This window comes from Lepidochelys kempii, chromosome 1 (assembly GCF_965140285.1).
Source record: "Lepidochelys kempii isolate rLepKem1 chromosome 1, rLepKem1.hap1, whole genome shotgun sequence".
NCBI lineage: Eukaryota > Metazoa > Chordata > Testudines > Cheloniidae > Lepidochelys > Lepidochelys kempii.
The window spans coordinates 281265972-281289382 of NC_136380.1; the positions used below are offsets into that span (position 1 = coordinate 281265972).

The 23411-nt window shown below is 39.2% G+C and overlaps 1 protein-coding gene across 4 annotated transcripts in view; it reads right to left on the reverse strand.

The window, feature by feature from the left end:
• The window catches only part of SYT1 (synaptotagmin 1), a 511405-nt gene extending 491355 nt beyond the window's left edge, over positions 1-20050 (reverse strand). For all 4 annotated transcript variants that reach the window (XM_073327692.2, XM_073327691.2, XM_073327688.2 and 1 more), the window contains exon 1: positions 19734-20050. The gene's annotated coding sequence lies outside the window, so the exon portion shown is untranslated. The remainder of the gene's footprint in view (positions 1-19733) is intronic.
• Between the last annotated feature and the right edge of the window lie 3361 nt (positions 20051-23411).

Here is a 23411-nt window from a genome sequence, read left to right on the forward strand (position 1 = left end):
TCACAGCAGTATTGTCAGTCTCAAGATTTTACTGAAGGTCTTACAATATTTGCAATATCTTAAAGTCTCAGCTTTTAAAGTCACATGATTATCCCAGAATCTCTCTTTTTTTTTTTTTTAAAAATAATGCAAAAAGGCTCTACCTCTCCTGGTTATTGAGAATAGCTTGAAAATGTGACTCCCTCTGCCAGGCTGAAAAAAAAAAAGCAAAAACAGAAGGCAAATAAAAGAACTCAATTAAAAAAAAAAAAAAACCTTATGTCTACTCCAGAACTCACTATAGTCATTGAGGATATATCTACATTATACTTCTTTTACACTGAGTTAACTGATTACCAATTAACTTGAGGTAGTTAATGTATTTGTAAAGACCAGTGTGGACAATCTCCAAATGCTTCTTCCAGGGAAAAAATGTTTGTGCTTTACCTAGGATTTGTTCCAGAATACAAACATTGGGGGTAACCACACTAGCCCTTACAAATGTACAGTTACAGGTTTAGCTTCATCTGTGTCCCCTTATACCAGGTGCTAGGCCTTATAGCTTGTGGCAAGTTGCCGGTACGATTATGATGGGTCCCGTGCTTCCTCTTTTGCGGTGGGGGGGGTTTAAGGCACAGTTTCCTGCCCCTGAACTAGGGTATTTACTGTCCCACTAGTAACCAAGAGAAGGGTAGTGGAGAGGGAGGGACCCGGGCCCACCCACTACTCCAGGTCCTGGCCCAGGGGCCCTCGGGATAGTGGTAAGCCACTTGAACTAGTGCTTCCTTCCCCTGGGCTACTTCCCTCTCCTGCTCTTCAGCTTGGGGGGATTCCTGCCCTCTCTGCACAAGCCAGGTGTTTCTTTACCTAGAGTCTTGGTCTTCTAGCCAGCCATGGCACTTCTCCAAACTCTCCTCTACTTCAACTCCTCCAAACTTCACTCTACTCCAACTCCTTCCCCTAGCTGCTTGAAGCAGGGGGGTTTTAATCAGGTAACTAGCTTCAGGTGTTCAAATTGGTTTCAGGTGCTTTTAATTGATCTATAGAAACCTCTCTTCCCTCTACAGGGAATAAGGCTTCTCCACATCCTGGGACTTGCATATCTCTTCTATATCACTCTCCTGCTGCCTTCTGGCCATGCTGTATCATAAGCTTTACCTGTCATGGGCTGGAATTCTGCAATTCTCCCACTCTTAGACTGGACCCTAGGCTGCAGTGGCCCAAATCCATTGTGCTTACCCTGGAAACCCAACTGAGTTCAGGTACCCAGGATTCTCCCCTTTGGGAGTCTGGGACTAGTGCTGTATAGCGACCCAACAACCTTCTTACAAAAAGTAGGAAATAAGCAAAACAGTAGGACATTTATTTATTTTAACAGTAGGAAATAAGCATTGGATGGGGGTGGGAAAGACTTTACGTAAGGTAGACATGCCTGTAGACTGTTTTAGAGAGTCTTACCATCCTTTGATGGTGACCTAGGCAGGTCTAACTTCGGCAGACACCCCCAGCGTGCCCGTGTCTCAGTCTAGTTTCTCTGAACAGCTGCTACCTCTCTTGATAGAGGGTACCATTTAAACTTGCCAGAATTCCTTTGATCTTCTGTGTTTGCAGGCCTTTTCCTGTCCTTGCATTGTCCCATAACAAGTATCAAGTGTTTGCTGAGAAGTGGCTATCCTGAACTACAGTAGAACCTCAGAGTTATGAAAACCAGAGTTACAAACTGATTGGTCAACCACACATCTGATTTGGAACAACAAGTATGCAATCAGGCAGCAGCACAGACAAAAAAAAAATAATACACTAAAGTACGGCGTTAAATGTAAACTACTAAAAAAAATAAAGGGAAAGTTTAAAAAAAGATTTGACAAGGTAAGGAAACTGTTTCTGTGCTTGCTTCATTTAAATTCAGATGGTTAAAAGCAGCATTTTTCTGCTGTATAGTAAAGTTTCAAAGCTGTATTAAGTCAATGTTCAGTTGTAAACTTTTGAAAGAACAACCATAATGTTTTGCTCAGAGTTACGAACATTCCCATTCCTGGGGTGTTCTTAACTCTCAGGTTCTACTGTACTCTTGTCTTTCATGCCTGCTTTTCTAAACATCCCTTCATTCAGTTTATCCAATATAGCAAACATCCTCACAATCAAGTTAACATCCAGTATTAATAAATTATCATAGAGCAGCTCCAGATGCAGCTCAAAGACCTTGAGTTAATTAGCAATCAACCTGAATTTAACAAAAAGGCTAGTGTAGACTAACTTCAATGGACTTTGGATCAGCAAATCCAGCAAAGCTCTTAAGTGAAACTTTAAGCTTACGAGTATGCCCACTGCGGTATATGACAAAATCCCTAAATAGAAAACTAATCTGAGGTCGTATGGGACGATTCACATGTTTAATAGTAAGGAGTGGTTCCATGTATTACTGAATTGGGGCCTTAGCTAGAATACATTTAAGAATGATCCTATCTACATACATACAGTGGATAGTTCCAATACAAAGGGATCTTATTTCATGAAACAGTCAGTGATTTTCTCTCATGAAGGTGTGAAAAGGGTTGTAGTTTATTTCATCTAGTACATATTACGTCAATGTAAAACAAATATTACATCTTCTCATAAGTGATGGATTTTGGGGCGGGGGTTCCCACCCTTGCATATTCTAGGGAAAAATATATGGCTTTATAATAAATCTTCCATAAAACATGGTTCAGCTAGGAGCCAATATATTCTTACTTCTGATTGGCTAGGGACAATGAGAAAATAAACTCAGCAGTTGTTGAGAGCACAAGATAGCCAACACATGGAGCAAAAGAGAAATACTTCAGGGACTGTTAACAGAAAGAAGAGATTTATTTGATGCCTATTCAAAATCATTGGGAATTTTGCCTAGATAAGGCCTGGAGAATTTGGGTTGGATATTTTATCTAAACTCACCTTTTTTGTATTTAGCAAACATGTATTGTTAATTGGCTTTGTTAATATTTAGATATTCTTAAGCATGTTGGCTGCCTCAAAACAGAACAAAAAAATTAAGTAACTCTAGCAAATCTAGAGCTGGCCTCAGATTATATTAAGTTTGAAATAAGTATGCTAGAATTGTAAATTCTTTGTGGCAAAAATTCTTGTTTTGAGTTTGAAGAGCTCCTACAGCACAATGGAACCCTGATCCATGACTGGGTTCCTACACGCTACCACAGTAATAAAAAACCTAATCTGTAGCAATGCTGGACAGAGTTCACCAATGAGACAAGGAAGAGAGGTACAAGTGCTAGTAACAGTTTTACTTGGTAACGTAAGCTTAATATTAAAAAGAAAAAAATACACACACCTTAGTATCCTCAGTCAAATCTCTTTTATTTACTTAAGTTATGTCTAAAATTCTATACATTTCTATATATAATAGAAAGGTGGTGAAATCAGCCTTTCAGATAGCTTTGCACAACTACATGCACCATCTTTTTTTTTCTTTTTTTTTTACACCATCTTTTCCAGATTTTGGGTTGAGATATTTGCACATATCTATGGACAGAAAAAAAGAATCTTAAATTTCTCTGACTGTTTTCCAATTAAGTGATCATGTAAACATTTGATTGAGTACTGAAAGGCACTCTGCAGAAGCCTATTAAGGAACATTTCATGTCATATGCAGTTTGTGTTTTAGGAGATGCAGAAATTCATTCAAGTTTGTAAAACCAAAGCATCATGCATGCAAATCAATGGTAGAACATCAAGTGAAAAATGTATCAGATACAAATAAGAATAATGACAAAACTATTCACCAGCACACTGTTAGGTAAGAATATTAGATTTTAAAAGTATGAATGCATTACTTTAAAGTGTTTTTTCCACCTTACCAGTACAGATTGCTTGAGTGATCTGTAGCTAATACATACATATTAACTGGTCAGAACCCAGGGAAATCAATTACATTTATTTCACAGAAAAGTAGAATTTGTGCATCTTTCTAAGCTCCTCTTTATTAGTCAATAATATCTGGCTTCACATTTTCTGCTTGAAGGTGGGGTGAGACAAACACTGATAGCTCCTTGATCACCACTTGAACATCAGTATACTATGGCAACCGATGCCTGAAATTGATTAACCAGAATTTCTCCAACTCCTATTTGATATCAGATTTCAGTACTTTTCAAGGCAAAACAGCAAGTTCCATGAAGCAGAGAAAAAATGTTCCCCAATTATGCCTCTTAGATAGAACCATTACACATTTAAGGCCTGAATCAGTGCCTACAAAGTCAATGGGAATCTTTCCATGTACATCAATGGGTCAGGCCCTTAATTAGCTAGAATAACTAACTTTCTCCTGACCTATATCAGGACTGTCATAATGCTTTTATCCAATTGTACTTCAGCTTCTGCCACACGTGAATGAAAATTGCCTGTGGGTGGAGCTTGTGCAGGGTCTGACTTCCACAGGGTGTGTGCTCAGCACATGTTGACAATAAGCCCCTTTTAAAGGTGTTTTAAATTGGATACTCAAAATCACGAGTCATTTACCAAGAAGAAATTGAGGAGATTAATTCATCTAAGCCTTTTTTACAGGGCACTAGCTCCTATCGTTGCCTGGAATGTGCAGTGAGATCAAATCACTTATTACATTAAAATTGATTAGTTCTTATCTCACTCAACTTTTCTGAAACTATAGCAGTATAAGCAACAAACTGTTCACCGCAGATGCTTTTTGGATTATTTTACATAATTTCTTCTCTGGCAGAAAGAAAGAAAGAAAACCCCGGAAAAACAAATATTCCTAGTAGCACACTGACCACATAGAATCATAGAAGGTTAGGGTTGGAAGGGACCTCAGGAGGTCATCTAGTCCAACCCCCTGCTCAAAGCAGGACCAATCCCCAATTTTTGCCCCGATCCCTAAATGGCCCCTTCAAGGATTGAACTCACAACCCTGGGTTTAGCAGGCCAATGCTCAAACCACTGAGCTATCCCTCCCCCCCAAACACATCTTGAGTTTGGGAGTATGACCCAAGGATATCTATTGCAAAAGCTATGAAGCACAACCTACATAAAAAGGTATGATACATCATTACGTCCTATGATGTAGGGAAACTGGAATATAATTTGTCTCCATTTGTTGACAGGAAAATAAACCCCTCTCTCCCCCACTTGTGGAGGGAAACATTGTAGCACGACATGTATTATGGTGTAGTTTTAAGTGTGGGATGGGGAATCCAGGGATATATATTTAGTTTTTACAAAAAGCAAAATAGAGAAATCAATTCTGACTACCACCACCAAAAAAAAAAAAAGGGGGGGGGGAGGGGGAATATGTACAGAAGGCTCACAGATGTCACCAAGTGACTTGAAGGACTGCTTTCCTTTTTGTTTTACTGCTCACTGTAGTAAGAAGTAGCAATCCTTTAATTCTCTTTCGTTTCTTTCAAACAACCATTAAAGGAACAGGAAATACAATTCAGAAGGGCTCTGTTCTTTGGACTCTTTAATACTGAATACCGGTAAAATGACCTTCATCATTCTGGGAAATATTGAGATCACATGAGTAATGACAATATTTTCCACATGGGACTTCTTCGTTCTTTTGCAGCTATCTGCCGTGATAGCTGTCTGAACTTATACATTTATAGCTATTATTTTTAGCACTGCTGTAATATGGCAGAGCAAATGTATCTTTGATTCAGAAACGTATGTTTCTAAACACAGACAAACTTCCAGGCAAATAAATTCTAAGACCAAAGAGCCTCAGTCATAGTCTTACGTGCAACAAACATACATAAATCTGGGTGGGGTTTTTTTCTGTTTTAAGAAGAACAAACATTTCTGAAACGTTTTCTAATAAGAAAACAATGATTGAGTGTTCAATAGGGATTAAGCCAATAGGGGTTTATGCAAATTTAATAGGCATTTGTAACCAACAGAATGTCATAGAGAATGATGTTCTCTCCATAGGCTCTTTGAAATGTCTCATAGAATTCTACACAAGGATATAATTTTCTATTCATCTCTATAGTATTCTTTCATAAACAAAGATATTGATAATGTGTTACTTGACATGATCCTTAGCACAGAAAAACTGCTTTGTGTCTCTGTCTAAAATGACTAGGAATGGATGAAGGTTTCCATTGCTGAAGGAATTGAGTCCACATACTGTATCAGTTGATGGCAATATCTTTAGGGTCCAATTCTGCAAGATGTTTTGTGTGAATGTTTTGCTTGCACACTAGCCCACCAACTTTAATGGGGATCTGTGTAGGTGTAAGGGTCCATATGCACAGAGAACTTTTCAGGATCAGGGTCTTAAAATGTAGTTTCCATGCTTGCCTACAATCTGCAGTCACACTTTCAACTTATAACCTCCCAGTTGGAATATAGTAGCAGCACTGAAAAATTCACCCTCTTTAACTGTCAAATAGCAATGTGAGTGACCGACTGAATCACAATAATGAACACACAGGGTCAACAATGTGATACATAATCATCTTGTTTACTGTATTATTGACAGTTATTTTTTGATTATGAACATGGCACCTTTTGAGCCTTCCAGTATGGTAAATGTGTTTTGTCTGTTTGGCTTGCAATCAAATTTTATTACTGCACATGTATTCATTTCAAGGGGGGGGCAGGGAGGAAATCCAAGAGGGTGAAGGGGAGAGAGCGGAGAAAACTAAGAAAAAATGATGTTCAATCTGGTAAGACATAATCTAGCCAGGGGCATAAACAATGAGGGACTAAAACTGAAGCTTCCCAAAAATGTAATTTTTGTTTAAGTCCTTTGCAAGGATTGACCAGCATTTCTGTGGCCAAGCATGTTGAGTTTTTGTTTTCAGATCACAACTCATCACCCCTTTGGGTTTTTGGTATAAGTCCCTTGCCAAATTTACAACCATTTAAACATTCTTTCTGGCATTTCCTCCAATACGATGCTATGTTTTTGAACATTTCAGACATTTCAGCAGCAACACAATGAACAGAAGTTGGCCACTAACAAACCAAGGCCTGGAACAAACTCAGAATGCTAGGTCACAGTTCTGTGGCGGCATGAACATGTTTGGAAACGATAATTAATTCGCCCTCTGCAGACAGGTGGTTGATGTCTCTGGATTTTTGCATTTCTTATCAGCTGAATCCTGTAACGGGATTATCATCATCAACTATGAAAAGAACTACTCCAAAGCCTTTTAGCTGGAAATAAAAGCGTTATAAATTAGAATGTTGTTTGCTAAGAGATGGGCTCTTGAACCACTCTGAAAAGACTAGCACATCCAGTACCTAGGGCTCCCTTTGATGGCAGAGGCCTGCAGCTGAACAGATTGAGCTATGTGTATCCCAGTCCTTGCACACATAGGCACCATCTGGAAGGAAGCAGCTCAATCATGAAAGCTGCAAGATAAAGAGGAAAAGCATAAATTTGAGTTCCCTGTTTAAAAAAAAAAAAAGAAAAAGAGAAAGATACTTGCTTATCTCATTATTCCTGTTTTAAGGCCCAGTGAAGATGCAGTATTTTATTTATCTTCCCATTATAAAAGGTCCTTTTACCTTTAACAGCACCACTTTTTGAAAACAGAACAAGTAATTATGTGAAGTCAGTTCTTAAGCCAATGCTGATTCTGCAAAAGGAGGCACCATGGAAGACGCAGACACATGGTCCAGTAAAATTCACAGGTGATTTTTATAAGCCGATTTACAGAGGTTGATAAGCCCCACTGCATGTTAATGTATAGATTGTGTCAAATTTCAAGCCAGATCACTCTCCCACAAAATGAAACCCAAGGGAGAAATCGCTTGGGAGGAAATGTCACTCTTGCTCTATACATGGAGACTGTCCACATTGTTCCATAGGGTCAGGATTTTGCTTCCTTGAAGGAAGAAGAAGAGGGGGAAAAAAAAAAAAAGGCTGCAGGCCCCACCAAGAAGCCATACAAATACTATGGGATCTATATGAGGCTAGGACCACCTTCACAGAAGCTCTGGGCCTCTGTACCTGCTCTATCCCCAACCCCCAGTAATCTGCAGCATGGTTCTGTTGAAGTCGTGCTATCAAGAACTCCCTCTGACAAACAGCAGACCCTTGAAAATAGCTATATATAACCACCGAAAACTAACAGTTCCTGGTTGTATTAATTTTTTCTAGGTATTCTCCACAGGGCCAGAGAAGGACAATTGTTTACTGGAAGACACATATTTCTCTCTCAACATTGACTGCTGATGAAGGTGCACTGTCTTCCACAGGCTCTAGAGAAGGTAGGAGGGCAATGTTACAGAGGCATCACAGGAGGTGGTCAATGCATGGAAGATGCTCTTGAGCGCACGGTTCTCATAGATGATGATCTGGGATTTCATCATCAAATTAAATACTCAGACCAAGAAAAAAAAAAAGACACAGCATAAGCTAAAATTGTTAAGCTTGTGTTTCACTGTATTTTAACAGGCGATAAAGAAAATGAAAACTTTTTTAAAAGGTCCTTTTAATCCCATTCTCAACATCTGAACTTGTGTTTGGGCACAGGGTTTTTAAAAAAAATTTTTTCTCTACTGGCGGCAACAACTTTTGCATTATTTATACTACGGTCAAAGTATAATTGGCCTCTTTCATATGAATGCATATCAAAATACAGAGGGGAAAGTAGGAGAGGGAGAGAAACCAGATACATGAGAATTTCCATACTTAGAGAAATCAGTTGTAGACCCACTATTTTGCATTTAAATATAGTTAAATTAACCTTTATAAGCCAGAAATCAACTACCAATACATCACATTTAGCTGTTAATTTGAAGGAGGATGGAAATGAGTGATAAATTTTAGTGCCAAAAGATATCAGCAAGGACGACCATTTTGCTGTGATCTGATTTTTCACATGCTGTATTGAATTTCTCTTCCTAGACTGTTCTAACTTAACACTCCTCTTTAGAACTGATGTAAAAATATACTTTCTGCAATATACAATACTGTGAAACAGCCAGTCTCAGATTTTTTTTTAAAAAAAACCTTCGTAAGTTAAAATATACATCATATCTTATTTTCCACGTTGCCAGCTTCTCTTTTATCTTTATATAGCAGAGTTCTTTTCCCCTGCATATTTTCCAGCACTACACTGAAAACGTGTTTTCACACCCTGAGGCTTTAACATCACATACTGTTCCCATTTAAAGAATTGTGATGCCATGACTTTGAGGGGGTCACAAGCTACCCAGATCTTCTGAACAAGTTTCTACAGACAAATAATAAAAAACATTTAAGGTATTTTGTATATATAGCTCAAAAGCCATAACTGCTTAGTAAACTTAGACCAACATTGTAGACTGTAGAGAGAAGAAGCCATGGCTCCACTCTCATCATTCTCACCCACTGTGATATTTCTGGCACTACCGTTGGTGCGGAACTCCTTGGTTCCTTCAACATGATGCGCCTGATCCAAAGCTTAATGAAGACCATAGCAATTTTCCCATGGACTTCAGTGTGCATTGGAGAATGCTTCAGGAATCACAGGTTTCAGAGGGGTAGCCGTGTTAGTCTGTATCAGCAAAAAGAATCAGAGTTATTGATAGCCCTTGTGCAAGAGCAATAAGACGGGAGAAGAGTTCTTTTCACCCTTTCCCTATTGAATACTTGTAGACAGGTAGACAAAAATCTAGCCTTTTATCTTTAACCATTGCCCCATCACATTCAGGACATAAAGAAAACTTTTATTTTTTTTCCCCCAAAAGTACTGTGCTAGGTCTTCATTTAAAGTTTTACTAGCTCTTAACTTTACAGCTTTCTAAGTAGCCAATAGTAAAGTTTTAACTACCATTCAAAATCCTGCTCAAGCATAGAAAGTTTGTTCTTTCTTGACAGCTCTGCAGGGATTTAGCATACCCACACATCAATTCCTTTATAATAAGGCAAAACTGCGCACAAACTCTAAGCTCGGAATAATGTGGTTTATTTTTAACTAGCTACTCCCTTATCCTGTCAAGATATTGCAATGACATCCTCTGCCAGTGGTGGGGGTACGTATAACCTTTAAGGAAATACAATCATCATCTAAACTCCAGCAAAGTAAATAAATGTATGATTGCTTTTATTTTAACCATTTCTTAGCTCGACACCTCCATTATTAAAACGCGCACACACACAAAAAACAAAACCCACTTAATTATATTGTGCATAATGAGTTTGAAAGAAAAATCATTTAGTTTACAATGCTACTGAGCCTTTCATGTGCTAGCTCTATCGCCGTGGGCCGCCTTCTACTTCCCTCAGTGATGTGGCTAAGACCACGACCTGGGACTCAGGAGATCTGGGTTTAACTCTGCCACACTTCCAGAATGACCTTGGATAAATCACTTCAACGCTCTGTGCCTGTTTCCCTCCCCCGCATTCATAAAAGAGGGTTTATAAGTCCCTACTTCAACAGGACATTTATTAATGTGATGTGAAGCTGTCAGATATTGCTTTTATGGGGACCACCTTATAGGCGGCTACCAACATAGACAGGGTTGTGGGCAGCACGTACAGTAAGAGGACAAAAAGTGCACCAGCCCTGATGACAACTAGGGACTACTCTAATTTATGCCAGAGCACGGCCTCTAATGGATCCTCTGCTAGTAGAAGATAGGCACATGCTATGTCCCTGACATGTCCCCTCCCTTTCCAACACCAGAGACCGTAGGAGCTGCTGAAGCAGGAGCCACCTCATCAGCTTGCCATTTACAGCCTATTTAAATTCCTTGCTGGCCGTTTACAGACAAAATCCAGCCCCGTTGTGTTCTCTATAGTGCAAAGGAGCCAGATCTCAGTTGAGAATGTGGCGCTATGTGTATACTAGTTATCTTAAAATAAGCAAACAAGTAACTGGGATTACACTGGAAACTGGTGAAGCAACATACTGGGAAACTGGCATAATGGGAAACTTGTGCTGCTTATAAACTAGAAAATGGATTTATTGGTTATACTAGGAAGCTGGTATACTGGGTAACCAAACAGATAAGTTTCTAATTGTAGTTAATAAATCCAGTATCCCAATTTCCTACTGTATCTGTTCCCCATTATCACTTTTATTATTACCAATTCCTGTATATCTAGCTGTTCACTAGTTAAAAAGCACAATCAGGATCCATAATATAATGATGAAGATGGTTGTTATGGTGATGGCAATCTACTGTTTAAAGTGTTCATTTATCTGCAGGTACCATAAATGATAGCACCTTTAGAGCACATGGGCACATTAATATTTGTATTGCGACAACAGGTAGAGTCCCCAGTCAGGGATCAGGGTCCCAATGTGCTAGGCACTATATGAACACAACTAAAATGATGGTCCCTGTTCTGAAAGGTTTACAATCGGCATAAATGCTGCCTCTTCCTGATATGGAATATTTTTACTTTCTGAAACTACTGCCACTGATTGCAACCCACCATTATAAACTCACATAGTTTTAATATGAGGACGAGGACAATTTAAGTACCATCCTCTCCTACTTCTCCTTTTCATGCATTTGCCCACTATATTTTATAATGTTTGTCAAACAACTGGGAGTGCATTTTCAAACCGATCTTCTCAATCATTTGTTGCGCCCTTGAAAGCAGAACAAGAGATGGGATATAAAGAAAAGTAATATCCGGTTAAGGCTTTTAGACCCGTGTTTCTAAATTATGATTGACAGTGGATGATTTGTTTTGTGCAACTTTCTTCATCATGCACGTGGCTTATTCACTGGTGCTTTGAAATCTAAATTAAAATTTAGAAGATGGAATTAAACTTCTCCTGTGAAAGGAAATTACATTTTATAGAACTATGCTTTAAAAAAAAAAAAAGAAAAGAAAAGAAAAAGATGAGACTTAAATGCACAAAAGCAAGGACGTTCAGAGCTGAGTTGCCACAAAGCACCAAATCCTGCACAAACGCAACGCAATATGGGACAGCAACCGGTTTTGCAACAAGAAACCTTCCATCAGTGCAGGCTTCCATTTCAAGGCTGCCTGTATGCGCTACAGGGTGCTTGCTACTTTACCTGGTCCTCTGAGCAACTCACTTGCTGCTATTGCTGGCAGCTTGCACTTATTGTAAATGGCTATGTACACATTTCCCAGGATTCTGGCTGACCTTGCGGTGAATTTGCTTATTTCATGTTGTTAGCCCCGTTGTAGCAACATTCTCACTCTGGCAGATAGTGTTAGGACATACATCATTTACCCCAACACCATAGGCACAGATTTTTGCAGCTACTCTTGAATACTGTACACGTTTCCCCCACTCCTTATACACCCACATAGGGAGGGACTGAACATAGCCCATTATCTTTAACTTCACCAAGCCCCATTATACTTTCAGATGGTAAAGTGGGCAGTCCAATCATATGTGCAATAGCCTCATGAAGACACAAAAGCACAATCAGACTGAAGACGGAACAGTTTTAAATTAAAATGCCCTTGCCTAAACAGCTTAAATCTGACCCTTAAGGATATTTCAATGGAAACATTTGAGTTGTGTTAGAATTTTAACATTATTGGCATCATAGCTGTCCCAGAAATTGTACTGAGAATTTGAACAGCATAATTACCACTAAGCCTGCTTAAAGCAACTTCATTTATACAGCCCTAGTAGTATCATGGCTTTTGTCCAGTCCTTCCCTAGTTACACCCAACATTTTGCATGCCCACTTGTTTCTAGATACTTGTATTGCCCCATCATTGTAGTATCTGAGCACAATAATTTATCCTCAGAACCACCTGTGTGGTAGAAAATGTTTGGTCTAGTGGAGGGAACAAACGTGCACAACCTTTTACACTATCACACAAAAAGTTCTACCTTCAACAAGGCTCACTACTTTCTACATACTCATGTTGAGCCCTTCCTTCTACTCTAGTGCATCAGCAACAGATCTCCTTAACTTTACACTCTTTCATCTGCTTGAGAACCTACAAGGCTAACACACTGCAAATTGTACACAAGGAGTTCCTCAGAGGAGATGGCTTTAGTTCATCTCAGGAAGGTATCCACTGTAGTGAAACTGCGGTGTGAGAGGGAGAGCACCACATAGTGTGCACGTAAGTTGAGTCAATTTACAGCAAAGAATTTGCCCTGGTAGCTCTGAAATGAGCCCTTAAGACTGCTGAACTGTTTTATGTCTTTTTAAAAACCAAAAAATTATTTGAATAAAAAAAGCCATTGCTTAGAGCCAAATTTCAGCCTAATAAAAATGCAAATTGATTAGTTATATGCTACGCAAAACTCATGTTGATATTTTAAAAAGGGAATTCCAATAGAGCCTTAACTGGAGGGGCACCGTCGTGTTTCATTATGCTAGCACTGATTATCTTTCATCTCGCCAAGATGTGATACATGCATTTTAGAATCCAATTGATGGATAAAGAGGTCCACAAGTTAGTCAGAAAGGCAGAAATAAATTTTGGCTTTAAGGATAGGTTTGAATCCTTCAAGAACAGTCAGAGTAGACAGTCTCAATTATTCCTCCAGGAATCTGATTCATCACCTTTAGTAAACACTTGGCAGTTTATTGCTTTGGAAGCCAGCTGACATTTGAGTAAACAGTGATCAATTTAAGATTCCAACTTCTTGTAGCTGCCCGATTGCGAGCTAGAAATATTTAGTGTCACTATTTTCTTAGACACTGCTGATTTTCATAGACGTTCTAGGCCTTATTTACCTTTAAAGATACAGGATTTCTGTCCACATTTATAAAGAGTAAATTAATTTTCATGTGTAACCAGCTAACAGTTATCTTAATTAATGTACAAGTGGTAAATTCAACCTTTGAAGATCATGTATTAATTGTAAGTTGTAATTATAAATTGTAAGTCATTGTCAAGGTCAGTAAAAGTGGATATAAATTTTGAAAACAACAAATGCAACAGTGCATAGAGTTAGATTAGATGCCTGCAAGCTTATTTTGTCCCAGCTGATTTTTCTTGGAGTGCTTCTGTTTTAGCACTTATCCCAACATGTTTAAATGGTACTAAATTTTAATACACATTAATATATAAAACCTCATTCCAATCCCATTTTGCAACTGTTTATAAAAATAAAAGTAATACACATCAGATTGCTCATAGCTTTAAGCAATTCTAGTATAACATGAAGATGTACTTGACCTCTGCCAAGGTCACCTGAACATGTTCCCCTTGTCTCTCTGCTTTAACCATCAGGTACTCAGAAAGATCAAAGTGAGAAACAAATTCATGATGTGTACCCTGATTATTATTAAACAGGAAACTGCTATGGTAAAGTGCAAGTGTAAGAGAATAAAAAGGTGATCAATTTGTAGATTTATACCAAAAGCAATAGCTTTGTTCCTGTGCTTACCAAATGTATGTTTAGTTAAAAACTTGGACCCTTCAAATAGAAATATATTTTTTTAATTTCAGGCACAAGAAATCTACAAGATTGATTTTGTTTCACCCACCCCAATAAGCATCTTTTCAATTAGGCCTGAGCCACCTAATTTCCCATCTTCTACAACTCAGTGACACACCCAGAGGAGAAGAGCCCCTTCCAACCATCCTTTCTTGCCAATTCACTAAGACAGTTTATTGAAAATGAAAAGCACTCACTTATAAACAGTGGCAACAATCTATGGCATGGTGTATGTAAATATTATTTCCAAACACAGAGGGTCTGGAAGGTGATGCATACAAGATAAAGTTACCCTGGAGCAAGGTAATGCCTGCAAAATGAAATTCCTTTTGGTTCAGAGTTCCGGGACAATGCCATCCACATAACACAAGATCGCCATTGGGTTTGTTTAGAAGAGGACCCTTGATGTAGCAGCTTTTTGGGATGAGTCTGCATACTAAAGAAGGGGTATCCAAACTGGCCTTTCAAAGCCTGGCATGAGGAGTGTTGTTGGATGTAAGCATATTACAGACCTACAAGATCCATCCACTGTGTAGAGGCTTCTGTTTTTGTAGCCACCCCAGAAGGCTTGATTTTAGCCATATGACCTGCTTGTCATGAGCTTTGCTTTAAAAAACAAAACAAAACAAAACAAAAAACACCTGGGGAGGTGAGCTAAGTGTGTCACAAACTGCATCACAGGTTGGGACTGGACCTATCACCCCTTAAAGGGTCAGCCACCAAGTGACAGGGATGAGGTTCTTTGCTGCAGATTTATGGCTTGGATTCAGGTTGGATAGTGGTAGATTTTGTCTCCCTACCTCCCCCACATTACACTGGGGAATTGAATTTCACCCTCACTGCAATAAAATCATTTCTTCAGACAAAAAGTGTCAAACAGAATAGGTAAACAGCATTATAACAAACTCTGTTAAATCAGCAGTGAACAGACAAAATGCATCACCAGTTCTATGTAGGCACACCACAATAAAATTGTGCTTACCTATATATCTTGAAGAGTCATTAGAAATTTACCCTTCAGATAGTTAAGTAATCATAATTATTTTTAAATCGCAGTTAACTAAGAGATTTTATATTAAATGTTACAATTAACCACTGCTTAACATTAATACTTATATTAGGTAATAGCTAATTGGCTGAAAGAGAAAGTGATATCTTGACATAGCAAATGTTTCAGAATCTTAAAGAGGGAGGCTCCACTCCCTCTAGAAAGAAAAGGAGATATTAAATGCAATCAGTTTTGGGGGAGTTCCCAAAGACAAATAAAAACAAATTAAGAAAATACTAAACTCTTTGGTAAGGATTTTTAATAAACCAAAAAACTGAAAATCCATAAAACTGACAATAGCCTACTCATTAAATCCCTTGAATAAATAAGAGCTTAATATAAAAAACATTTTGATAGCAACAGCTGATAAAAGTATTAGAAAACAGTTTTATCACAGCCGGTCTCATACTATCAATCAAAAGTCTTGCATACAAAAATACGTTCTTCTTTAGAACAAAAATGTCTAATTGTAGATTTCCATTTTGTTTGACTGGGCAAGTTTTTCGCTCATTGTTTATATAAACAACCTCTCTTCAAATCCACATAAATCCTGAGTAAAGAGAAAGATTTAGACAGACAGCATATTAGCATTGTCTCTAGCTGTTCTTAGTCTTTCATCCAAAGAACCACTAAAACCTATACAGATGTCTTCTTTTTAGTGTTGAACTCCCCACTACTCTGTTATTTTTTGTAAAAGATACAATATTATGTCCAGCATTTTGTAATCCTCTCTCTTTGATTGGAGTGTATCACAAATGAGTAAAGCCAATGTAGCGAAGAGGACTTTCATACATAAAGATTCTGAAAATATTTGTTAACATAATGATTTGTTTATTCAGTTTGACAAATGCTTTTATTTTAACCTGAAGTATATTTTGTAAATGTCACTGGTAAATACAAATTTATAGTTGGCTAGCAAGCTTCCCTTATGTGTATTTCTAATTAAGCTCTTCCAAGATACAGAATAATGTTTAAAACAAACATATCCTGTAGAGGATCAAAGTAACCCAAAAAGTGATCAGATATTTTTCTTTGTAAAATTGAATATGGAGATACGCTGCATAAGCAGATTTGAGAAGAACATGGAATCTATAAATAATGATGCTTCCATGTTTTTATTTGAGAACATTGGGAAATCTTTGCTTGCCCTTTACAATATTATTGTGAAGTTTGGTGTCTCTCACACAACAGGTAATGTCATAAGGATGCACTATCATCTTTACCATTCTATATACCAGGCTCTCCTAAACTGTAACATCCTATATACTGTTGTATAGACAAGACACAGTATGACAAATAAGAGCTGCTGTTTCACCTGAGGCATCATCAATTAACTTTGATTTCCAGAAGGGTGAATGGCTCGAAAAACTTGTGTTAAGACCCTCGCTATAATATATATAATATACCAATTGTGAACCTGTCAAAAGATCATGAAAAAAACCCCTGAGTTTATGTTTATAGTTTCTTTATGGTAATTGGACAAATACAGATTTTTTTTTCCAGGTCTCTTACATCCATAAAACTATCAAGCCAATCTAAAACAGTAAGTGTTTTCCAGATATTTGGTTTACATTAAGAATAAGGCACAATACATTTTTGTATTATAAACCAAATATTATTCTGTAGCCATGATTTATTGGCAGGATGAATTGGCATGATCTCATATGGAGTTTCCTATATTTCATTTACACAATGTTATACATTGTAAACAACTATTTTTATACGTATGCATAGAAAAGCAAACAACTACTGTTGATCTATGGGCTAATGCTTAAAATTCCAGCATAAAGACTTGAAAATAGATTTAGCATCTTTTGCATCAAACATTAATAAGGCTCACTTAGGCACTCTTAATGTGAGGGAAAATTGGGTTTGTATGAAATGGCTACACTAGGACATTTCATGCTTTTGCAAGTGCAGTAGTGCGATAATTTCCTACAGTATGTCATTATCCTCTGCCCTGTGGTTCTTTTTAAAATTATCTCTTTTCACTCACACTGTCTGCACTATGTTTTTAAGCTATATAGTTTTCAAGCTACATACTTTTCAATCTATGAACAGTATGTATTCAAATTTTGAGCAACTACATCACAAGTCAAGTAACATACCATATTGAGGCATCTTCCCTTTGGACACTACTAATAGAACCTCAACTGCAAAAACTTGGAGAGAAAAAATGTCTCACAGACATAAAGCCAGGTCAAGTTTTATTTTTTTCCAACAAAGACAAGAAAATACTATTCTGACCATATCAGGAAGGAATATAAAGGAATTTTCCTATACTTTTCCCATCTGTCCATTTTATCATGACTAATGCTTATTAATTTCTACATACATACACCATACTAAAAGGCAAATTAATTTATCGCCCATTTGTCATTGTAGCCAAATCTATCATTTCTTAAAAGAGCAGGAAGGTTATAAGTATTGTGTTTTTAAATATTGGTATGAGATCACCCCTAAAATAATTACATTTATGTAATTCTGGATGCCACTCCACAAGGGAGAAAGTCTCCTCTCAGGTCTACAACTGCTGGTAGTGTCTAGTTTTGAAGAAGAAATAACTCTTACAGATGAAAAAGTGCTTTTTAAAATGCATAAGAAAGATGAACATGAAACATGGATGGCAAAGTAGGATATCTGTTCAGACGGTCAATATGTAGTTGACAGAATGAGGGTCTGGTTGCAGGCGACAACACACGAGTGTCTAAAATTACTGTACTGACCTTTGTATAGAAAATACAGAATTTGAAAGATAGGGAAATACTATTTAAATACTGCATTTTACATTAACCGTACAAGGTCATAGTCATCTAAGCACAGAGATCCCTCTTCTTCACTCACAAATAGATATTAAGAAAAATAAGACTTGACTTCCCCCCTGACAATCAAAGGAAAAGATTTATTTGGATACTAACATCTGTCTGCAGATTGTGGCCAAGTGCTTTTCTGTGCTCATTTAGGACTCCACTTGGAAAGCTTTCCAGTTACATTTACCTAGAGATTGCTCTCTACCACTTCCCAGCTGACAGAAATCACTCAGCTGGGTCTGATGAATAATAGTAAAAGGCAGCTTGTATCAGTGATGATTGAATTACACATTGTTAAAACTGCCATAAAGGCTCATTCCAATGAGTACATTTAATTTACTTACTCTGCTCAGGGCTAGAAGCTTGTAGTTGTTTGAGGTCTTCATTTTAACAGACTTAAAACAAAAAAGAAGCACCATTTTCTGTGAAAAAATTATTAAATATTTGTGCCACTTTTTGACTATACTCCCTAAACTTTTTGTAACATGATAGGTGCCTAAACCAACACATTTAACTTTTAAACACAGTTTTGAACCCATATTAGCACCCTCTGTGCCACAATATACAGACTGTAACATATTAGAAAACAAGGCAAAAGAGGAGTATAAAGAGCAGGAAAAGAGAAGGTAGAAAGATGTAATTATACGAAAAATCTAAAGAAAATTAATTTGTCAGTTTTTTCTAAGAAAGGGAAGCAAGTGTCATGGTATTTAATTAAGGGTTTGTTTGTTTTTTTAAAACTTCAATACAAAGAGGATTCATTTAGTCCTCTACCACCAGAAAAGCAGATCCTCCAGGGAACAGTGCTTTGAGAACAACACCAGTGTTTCAAACAACAAGTCTTCATAAGAACACTATCTGTCCAAAGATTGCAAGCAAATCTTGGAAACGAATCCTTCTGTATTTTGTTAACTGAGATTGCAAGTTTTTTGGTATTGAAACTCTTTTTCAGTGTCAAACAATCATGCAAGAGGGGGTCAAAGAAGAAATGAGAAGTCAGGTGATTGATGCTTAAAACCAACGATTAAATGTATCTATTTCCAGCTGAATAAGTCAAGTGAAAGACAGATCCACTTGGAAGACGAGTAAAGTCAAGCTGCTTTTCCTCTCCCACAGCTAGAGCTCGAGGATTTGATTACTCGCTTGTAAGCAGTTTGATTGCTTTAGGTTCAGGGTTTTTTTACCTTCAGTTTCCTTTCGCCTGCAGAATCCCACCCCTCCCATTTCCCCATTTCGTCCCATGCCACCTTCCAGTTGACTGGAAAGCAGCCTTCTCCGAGAAGGGAGAACACTGGGTGGGTGGGGATTGCCAATCCAGAATTCAACCCAGCGTTCAAATCCGGAGACACCGGCCAAACTGTTTTCCAGCATCTGTTAACAGGAACATGTGCGCGCTCATCACCGCCCACACAATAGACCACCTGGGTCTCCCTCTCTCTTTCTCTGTGCATCTCTTCATCCCCCCCCGGTAACCACAAAATCCAAGTCACTGCAAGACAGCAAACATTGCAGACAGATCCAGCAGAAGCACTAACACCACTGCCTTACCTGGCAACCAGGGCAGGAGGAGTCGGTTTGCCCTTCAGTGCTCTCGCCTCCTTGTCTAGTAGGAGCCACACACGCTCTCTCTGCCTCTCATGGGAGGAGACGGCAATACAAAAAGGGGTGTGTGTGTGTGTGTGTGTGGCAGCCTTCCCACATCCACCGGCAGGTTTGTATAGCCCCCTGCTCTCAGTGGGGCTCGCTTTGTGTTGGGTGTCAAGTTTCAGCTGCTGGCTGGGAGGAGGAGAGACACTGGGGGCCGTGCAGCTTGCCGAGCATCACCACACTGCAGCTTCTCCAGGAATCCCTCCAGTGAGAGGCAGCCCATCCTCCCGCAGCCCGGGCTGCCTGATTGGCCGAGAGGCGGGGGGGGGGCTCTGCCTGCGCTATCCAATCAGGCTGCGCCAATAATAGGCGGACCCGCTCAGCCGGCATCGCCCATCCCAGAGATCTGTTAGTCTCTGTCCCCCCCAGCGGGCAGGGGGCCGGGAGTTCCCTGCGAATGACAATCAAGGACATCGAACCCGTGCTCTGGGCCGGCGAAGTGAGGACCCCCCAAGCAGTGCCGCAAGCCGCGCGCTGGAAAGAGAGTCGCCCCGCCCCCTGGGACTTCAGGCAATTCATCGTATGGCAGTGACCCACCCCAAAGAGGGGCACAGTAAGGGAGAAGCAGGAGATGGGGCACAGAGGTGAGCAGGAACCACAGGCACTAGTGCAAGTAAAAGAGCAAAGATGCTGAATCAGAAACCGAGCCCAGGAGGCGGCGGCTGCTTTCCAGCAGCCAACTGAGCTGGTGAACTTGTTCATTTCTCTGGCCCCTTTTTCATACTTTTTTTTTTTTAATTGCCTTCTGGGTGGGCGCTTTCCAACCCGACAGCGGTGAGGAGTTCCTGTGCAGTAACATCTAATCAAATAAATGCAAATAAAATTCGCCATAATTGAGTTCTTTTGCTTTTTACAGAGCAGATTTTATTGGCGTTTTCAGGTGAGGAAAAATAACAGTCAACTTAATTCCCCAGCTCCGTCCACTCTGAACTGGAGCTTTGATTAACATGGGTCTGCAAAATGTAACTGTACCACAAATTCAATTAACAGAAGCACATTTCTTTAACTTTTAATTAGACCTGTCCTCTGTCTAATGTTTAATAGAACATAAAGTGCTACTCAGAGGTTCCAAAGGGAAATGGAGGCAGTTCTAGATGTAAATTTAGCTGTTCAAAATATAAATAATGGATATAAAAGGAATAAGGTTCTTTCCTGCCTAAATTACATTATTACTGCATGTAAATCACAGGGTGTCAAAGTTTCTCAGAATTGCCAAATGGAAAATGTTAAATTCTATAAATAATAATGTCACGTTAATCTTTCCCTTTCATTGGTCAAAGGTACCACTCCAGGTGCAAAGGTGAATCCTAATCTACACTTTATACACCACAGTTCGGCCAGTACAGACTAACAGGATTACAATTGTTATATAAAAGCCTTAATAAATGGCAATATAGTCCATAACTATGTGCCTGTTTTTATTTAGCATGCTTAATGAAAGATGTATTAACGTATAAGGTGTAGATTATGGTATCTAGCTTTGGGGGAAGGGGAAAGGAGGGGTCACACACTAGCGGTAGTGGACGAGGGCATGACAACTCTGGAAGTCATTCTTCCCCAGCTGCCTTTGGAAGTACAGTGAGCAGTGAGTCTTAGTACACCTTCAGGAAAAAAAAAGTATAGTCTGCTTTTCCATACCCAACACTTCCCTAGTGGTGTTTTCCAGGGGAAGGCTATGACACTGCCCCTGTTCAGTTCAAATACACACCCTTTTGTCCTATCAGTCCTAGACAACTCCCCTTTGTACTCCCCAGTTCTAGTAGCCAAAGTGTGACTGCTTCTTGTAGAGGTGTGTTAGGCCATGATGGTGGGAAGGGGGGAGGGAGGGTAAAGGAAGGGGCTATTTGCACCCATCTAATGCACCATGGAGGAACCATTATAATTTAGCCCAAGAGATCTAGCTATGCTCTTGGGGAAATGTGGTAATTGACAGATTTCAGACCCAAAATCACACACCAACTTCCAGTGTGTCCATAAAAACTGCTGTTCTGTCCCCAGATCCAAAGACCTCAACAACTTTCTATATGTCATTTATTTAGTGAGCTAAAAGAAAGCTATCTCGGTGCCAATAATTTTACGGACCGAATACTGCATCCTTGGCACACCCACACATGCACAATGAAGTCAATGGGAGTTTTGTGTGCACAAGGAATGCAGCATCAGGTCCTACATGGCTGAGTAGTGTTTTGTTTATATAATTTAAGCCCAATGCACCCCTCCCATAATGCAGGAAGAAAGGAACAGAAGTTAACACATCTGGAGAAGGCAGCACAAGAGCTGTATAGCTCCCCTTCCCTATCTTAGAGGCACTCCACAGGAAGTCTGCCTGGTTTAAGGCAATGACATATTTGGTAGGGGCTGGGTGTGTGTATGTGATGGTGAGGGGAATTTGCATCATGCTCTCCTTCTAGCCCAGTTGAAAGAGCCTATGACTTTTTTACATTATACAAACAAAACATTATTTAGCCTATGGGGTGATGCCTCCCTTACTGTAAGCAAACTTCACTCCCCTACTGAATAACTACCCACTGCCTCTCAGGGGAAGGAGGGTGAGTGTCTAGCCATAAACAGTACAACCAATTGCAACAAAATTCTGAAGGAATTCTTACAGTCATGAGAAAAGTCAAGTCTTGCAACAATCCTGGAGCGTAAAAATCATGGACAGGATGTGGGCAATAAACAATAAATCACGGGAACCCAGTCCTCGCAATGTGGGGCTGACAGACCAAGTCCTTGCCACCCAGGGCTGACAGCCAGAGCCCCTGCCATCCAGGGCTCAAGTTGCGGTGGTCACATAAAATCACAGAGTCCATGACCAACTCGTAGCCTTACTCAGGATCCATGGAGGAATGTCCAATCTGACCAGAAGGGCGAGTTAGTCCTTCCCACTGCATTCATGAAGCACAATGATCTGCATTGTGGTTACCTCCTGAATAAATGCACCCAGGCAGGGCCAACAAGACTTCTAAAACATTAGATTAACTTTTCATTTTTTAAAAGGACATTAAGCGGGGCCCAACCATGCAGTTATTACATGGGAGATCCCGCCTCAATAGGCTGCAGGACCAGACCCATATTTAACCTTGTATCTCTTGGTCATAGTCTATTCTAAATGCTCTCTCAGCAACGAGAACTGTCACAATATAGAGGCTTTGGAATGGAAGGAGCTACAATGGGCATCAGAGAAGAAGCTGAAAATCATGGCCTGTCTCAAAAATTAAATAAAAATAGGAGACAATCACAGTGTTTTTTCTTTCTCATTTTTATGCTTCTGTTCTCTGTAAGTGATGACTGGGAAGAAGAGGGGGGAAAGGAAAGTAAATATGGACCATAGAGGTCCACTATAAAATGGTGGTGGAAAGACACAAAAAGGGAGACCAACCAGTTCCACAAAATGGGAAAGAGCCTAAGAGTGCTGGGAGCAAATGAAACCAAAAACACATGCTCAGGTCATGACATGAATAAAGCTCTTACAAGTTTTACAGTATATAAAGAGATGATACAGGAATGACACGTCATTGAGCTGATTCAAGAATAACAGAATTTGTCATATATCAGCCCACAGCACTCTCAAACCAG